Here is a 6,746-nt window from a genome sequence, read left to right as displayed (position 1 = left end):
TTTACCAACATTTTTATTATCAACAAAAACAGACACCAATTAGAATACAAAAGTTCCACCGGAGTGTGTCAGAGATCGGTGCAAAATAGAGCCCCATTGTGTTACCAGAACAGAGACCCGAGTCGACATGAAAACCATGTAACGACTGACTTTCACCTCCTTTTGGACCTCCTTTTATAGCTCTGTTTCTTGGCTTCACATCATCTCTTGGCTCTCTTTCCTACTGCACCTGAATCTGGGAAAGTCCCTGACTGCCTGCTCCTCCTCTCTGTGTCCTCTGCATGCACTCTGCTTGATCATGCCATTTCTTCCATAACCTGACTTTTATGGAATAAACTGGTGTTGTTTGTGCTCTGTGCTAGAAACAGGACATTCTTACTGTGATGGACTATATTGATGTATGTTTTGTTATACAATTTGCACAAAATCTGCTTCTATATTTTCCTTTGCAGGTATTTTTGATGCTGCCTCACTGTGCTCCCTTCCTTTTCTCCCAAAGCACACGAACTTGCTCACACACACACACACACATGTGCCTGGGCAGATAGATACAGAAAGGAGCACATACACTCAGAGCTGTAGAGTTTTAACACTGTGATCCTAACCTTACACTATAAAATAACACTTTAAATGATGACAATGTAGACCACCATTGCTCTAGTAATAAATGATAACAATTTAGGCTATAATGCTCCAAATTAATTCACAACAATACCTGCCATTATAGACAGTTATAATTGGTGTAAGTGTAGTGTAGACATAAGACAAGTATTTGTTATAAGACCCCTCAGTTTGTGTACAAGCCCAAACATTGACTCCATTTGCAAGGGTTAGTGCAAGTGTTTATTGCGTTTATATATTTTCTTTTTTGCTTTTGGTTGGGTATACCAGTACATTTGTGGAGTGCTGGGGCCATCAGAAGCTACAAAATTCATCTGTATTGCTTGTATGATAGTTTGTTGTATTTAGTAAGGTATAGACGTGTCGTTTGACAGGCCTTTGCTGCTTTTGTAATGGCACCTTGTGATTATCTTCAGTTGTACATGCTGTAAATGTGATGTATTTTGTATTTTATGTAAGAAAATGGAAAAATTCACTGTGTTTGTGTATATTCCCATTCATGATAATGTTTAAAGTTGTATTAACATATAAATATAAAGATTGATAAAAATTGGTGCAGCTTTTGGCCTTTGGTGTGAGAGACTCGGGTTCATCTCCCCACTGTGACACATCCACCAATGTGTCGCTGCGCAAGACAATTGACCCTCCGCTAAGCCCCCTTAGTTATTGTTGCTAAGTCCGACAAACTGTCGGTGCTGCCACTGACTATTACTGCACTCCCCGGAGAAATATTGTCAAATTAGTTGGAATAAGCGATCTTAGAAAGAAGCAGACAGTTTTGCAGTTGCATTATAGATTTGAAGGTTGTATTCAGGCTGTCAAACTGACTCAAACGGACGTGAAAAAAATGAAGGATAGAACCTAAAGCCTACCGATCACACAGTACAAGTTAACCACCGCATCCCTCGACGTTTGCGCCAAAAGACAACGATTTGAACGATCAACACTGTTCCTGTAAAGCTGGGTAGGCCTCTATTCATTATTATAATCATTAAAAAGAAGAACAGTAGGGCTTTATTATGTTCCATTGAGTAGGAAGTTAGCTAGCATTAGCTAACTAACATTACATTTGGAATGATCCACTGCCGACATTTTTCTGGATTTTTTGGTTTTGGAAAGAGAATAAATCGTACTTCTCCTATCAACCTCTCTGGGTAGCGACTGTAACTATTACAAGTGCCCCAGGAACAGCGTTTGACCATATCTTAGAAAAATACAGCCCCAAAAAGCTAGAAAATGACTCTTTTTACATTAGAGTCAATGGAGCGCGGCCATTAAAGTGTCAGACTTCAGTTACAGCGAGTCCTATACTGCGCTGTGATTGGCCAGCTGTGTATTCGGGGCGTGGCTTAGCGAAGGGTCAATTAACCCCTGTTTGCTCCAGAGGCGTGTGACCATTTATCAATTGTAAGTCACTTTGGATAAAAGCGTAATGAAGAAAAGAAACTCAGTTTTCGAAGCAAAATGGTCTTTCTAGTGCTTGGTTTGGTAAAAGTACAAGTGAAACTATTGCAATGATTTAGTATTTCAGAAGCCAGAAATGTTCAAATGCTTTAATCTGTGTCCAAAATATACAGTTATATAAACTATTTCAAGTGCCGCTGAAAATGATGTGTATTATATTATATTTTATTATTATATTATTATATATGTATTATATTAATGTTATGCTTTATTAAATGTCACATAATTAACAAAATAGCTATATAATGTCAGTCCAGTGACTGTTACCTGACAGCCGACCTGCCTCTCATTCTCCGGCACTGGCAGTCACTCAGCCTGCAGAATGAACGAAAGACTGAGGAGGACCCATGTGAGCGGTGAACGAGTAGTTCATCCCTGCTCCACAGTAGCTGTCACGTGACAAATGAACGACTCATACAGACATGGCAGACATGCCATGTACCAGCCTGCTTCAAATCCTCCACCATCATCCCTGTCCCCTTGTGTTGTCCCACCTTAAATCAATCACAGACCCACTCCTGGACCCCCTGCAGTTTGCCTACAGAGGCAACAGGTCTGCAGATGATGCAGTTAACATGGCCCTTCACTACATCCTCCAGCACCTGGACTCCCCAGGAACCTACACCAGGATCCTATTTGTGGATTACAACTCTGCTTTCAACACCCCATCATCCCGGCCCTGCTGCAAGACAAGCTAGACTTTTAATGTCTATAAAAGAAAAGAAAATCTATTTGCGCATATTATAATCAAATATTTTCCACAATAAAACCTCAGTGGTCAAACAGTTGTACCGTTCTAAGTTAAGCATTTGGTAACAATTATTGGTCACGATGAATGAGTGACATTTATACATTAACGGCATTTCCGACGATGGTATGTAATACTTATTTCGTCCACTTGGGGGAGCTCAGGTTACATGAGGAAAGCTTAAATTAATCCAAAACAATCTTTCCTTAGGAACTGGGGAATTTAGTTATTCAGCCTTAAATTCAAGCTGGCGATTAAGAGTATAGTATGACATTTCTTTAACCTCATTTCTAAAGGAATTGTGTGAGAAAGTATTGTGAACAAGCATTGGTTACACATAAGATGAAGGAATGTCCGTAATCTTGCTGAAAATAAAAACACTGCAAAAGTAACTTATTTAGATTCTTTTCAGCACTAATAACAACAGATAGCAACAACCTGGTAACATAACTACTGAAATAAAGGCAAATGTAATCAAGTAACTAAAAGATTTAATTAAACAGTTAATGCTTTGAGTCTTTGGAGACTGCAGTCTTTGTTTACACAAAGTTCAGGACGGTCCTGGATTTTGTCACACCTAGGCGTGAAGGAGTATCCCTTTGATGGGGTAATGAAACACAGAGCATGGTCAGTTGCCACGGTTACATGTGTGGCAGGAAATCCAAAACTGCCCCCCTCCAAGGAGAGTTCCGATAGGCTGTTCAGGGAAATGGTAATCGCTGGTTAATGTCCCTTCTGTCAGTTTAACAGGCACCGCGTCAGCTTCAGAATCAAAAGGTGCCAGTTTTACGATCAACTGCTCATGAATAGCACTTAGAGAAAGCAACTTTTCCACCCCCCTTCCGTTGGGGTCTCTTCAGCAGTCTGTTCAAAGTTGATCTGCTCCTCTCTGAGAGAGGAAAAGAGGAATTTGGAGTAGCTCCAAATTTATTTAATATAAAATGCACAAATCCACACTGTTGTCCACTACACTGTCTTATAGTATGTTGAGTTTTGGGTTCTGTCCTGTCTATTGCCCGGTGTCCAGTATCTGTTATATAGTTAGTCTGTGTTTTGAGTTTCAGTTATTTCTTGTGTCCAGTTACTCTGTGTGCTTGTGCTGGTTGGTCTGTTACTGTATGTGTGTCTGGTTGTGGGGATTATGATCCGTTTAGTTCATTATGACTTTGATCATTCTGCTTTAGCCTCCGTGTAGCCTTGTTTATCATTTTGTTCATCCGCATCTTTAAGTTTATTTAATATCTGTCTTGTATCTTAGGTTTAGCTCTGTCTTAGCCCCTCGTTCTGTGTCTCAGTTCTTGTTTTAGTATTTTCTCCGGGTCTGTGTACTTCTGTGTTTTACCCATGCCTGCTCTGAGTTCTGTCTTTTCCCGGCGTCAGTCTGTTTTCCCTGTTGGGGTTAGTTTTGTTGTGATTTGCTTGTGTCTGAGTTAGTTAGTTTGTTATTTCTGATCTGTTACATCTAGTGTTATGGCCTTTGTTTAGTGTTCAGTAACTTGTGTTGTGTCTGTCACCCCAGTAATCCCTCTGCATGTCAGTCTCATGTCCCTCACCTGTGTTGTTCCCGCCCTGCTCATTAGTCCCTGTGTGTATATATACCTAGTGTTTCTGTTTAGTCCTTGTCCTGTCATTGCAGGGTTTGTCGCGTGTATACGCCCGGTCTCATGTTGTCTGCCTTGCTTGTCGTGTTTCCCTGCTTCCTTTGGATTACCTTGTTTTTGGACTCATTACTTGTTATCAGCAACTCTGCCAGTAAGTGTGCTCTCCTTTTGTTTGCTTAAATAAATCACTGAACTCCACTCAGTCCCTACTGTCCTCCCTATGTTCGTGGACTTCAGAAAGAGCCCGGCCACACCCTCCTCACCCTGCGTGACTCCCCAGTCACCACTGTGGACTCCTTCCGCTTCCTGGGCACCATCATCTCCCAGGACCTCAAGTGGGAGCTGAACATCACCTCCCTAACCAAAAAGGACCCCCACTGACACGCCCCACTTGCAAATATGTCTCTGCAGGTGTAAACACTATTTCATTTCATACCATGCACAAACCTGGCATATTGCACATATTTGTTGTTAATTGTTAATCTTTGTTGTATATTTTTACATTCTCAATTTATATATATATATATATTTCGTTGCAATACATCTGCAAACTGACCGGCTGTTTCTGAGTGATCGCTAACGATATGCTATGTTAACATCACTACACTGTAAAGTTTAGTACAGTGTTGGGCAAGTTACTCAGAAATTGTAATATATTACTAGTTACTTATTACTCCTTAAAAAAGTAATATTATTACTTTACTTATTACTGGGTGATAAAAGTAACAAGTTACGTTACTAGTTAAGTTACTATATTACTTTCCAGTGTCCAAGCATCAGTGACAGTAGCTGCAGGAGTTTCTTTCTGTAAGTTTCACGTGGCTGTGCTGCTTCAGCAGATGCTTCAATAAATCAGATGTAGAATTGTTTGCAGTTTTTGCTGGTCGCACAGAGTTTACAACAGACGACAATGTTCTTTGCATCTTAGACTATGACACAATAATGGCAGTAAGCTACTTACAGCTGTGGAAAGAACGCCTCTCTCCCTCGCTCTCCATTCTTCCTTTACGGCGTAAGTAAAACACGTGTTGCAGACTGTTTATAAAAAGGTTGCAGGTGAAAGTGCGACACGTTTTCTGTCATCTGTCCTACAACCTAAAGGTGTGTTCACACCGAAAGCGAATCCAGCATTTTGGGCGGCTTGATTACATACAAAGTCAATGCAAAGACACGAATTTGCTCCGGGCGGTGCGAATGAGGCGTTTGTCGCGCAATTGGCGCGAGTTCAAATTTTTCAACTAGGGTGAGAAATTCACTTGACACGATGTTGCGAAAGCCTATCAGCGGTGAGATTGTCCAAACGTTCGGAGCGTGGAGAGGACCAGGCGAGCGGTGTAATGACAATCCACTAGCCGACGAGGATCTGCTAAAGAACGGGAAGTGGACGGAGGAGCAGCGCTGCAGCTTTTGGATAAATAAACACCCGTAGTAGTCTGGATTCTGCTCTGACAACTACGCTGTTTACCAGCGGGAGGAGGTCAGAGTTAACTGCTTTTATTAAATTAGTTATTTCGGCATCAGTTTGATCCGTTTATTGCAATTAAATCACAGCCAAGGGTTTACTTTGTGTTCAAAATGAACATCACACTAAACCAAGAGGAGGAAACTAAAAAATAAAAATGAAGACCCTCTGTTAGGTAACTTTCTGCAATAACTATGCTAGCTAACTACACCTGGTAACTACAACTTAGTTAATTTAGCTAACTAAACTAGAAAGACAAACCAACAATCAGACACAGAGAGACATACATTCTGTAAGTTCTAAGTAAATTACATGATAAATTGGTTAGCTAGCTCACAACGATGTTTCTCGGTTTGATGCTCTGACTTAACGAGGCGTCATGGCGTGACAGTGTGCCTGCGCAAGCTTGGAGAATGATGTATGATTTATGGAATTAATTCAATTCAATTCAATTCAATTTTATTTATATAGCGCCAAATCACAACAACAGTTATCTCACAGCGCTTTTCATAAAAGAGCAGGTCTAGACCGTACTCTGTGATGATATTTACAGAAGCCCAACAGTTCCCACCAAGAGCAAGCACTAGGCGACAGAGGCAAGGAAAAACTTCCTTTTAAGAGGCAGAAACCTCGAGCAGAACCATGGCTCAGGGTGGGCGGCCATCTGCCTCGACCGGTTGGGGTGAGAGAGAGAGAGAGAGAGAGGCAGCCTACACAATATACACACAGAGGTACAGACAGCGAAGGTAATGTTGCTATAAACTAAATGAAAAATGGTACAGATATTTATAATAGTGTTAATGGTAACCATCGTAATGTTAATGATTATAATAACAATAAGACTAGCAAC

This window comes from Micropterus dolomieu, linkage group LG19, assembly GCF_021292245.1.
Source record: "Micropterus dolomieu isolate WLL.071019.BEF.003 ecotype Adirondacks linkage group LG19, ASM2129224v1, whole genome shotgun sequence".
Classification (NCBI taxonomy): Eukaryota; Metazoa; Chordata; class Actinopteri; order Centrarchiformes; family Centrarchidae; genus Micropterus; species Micropterus dolomieu.
Note: the sequence above shows the minus strand (reverse complement) of the source record.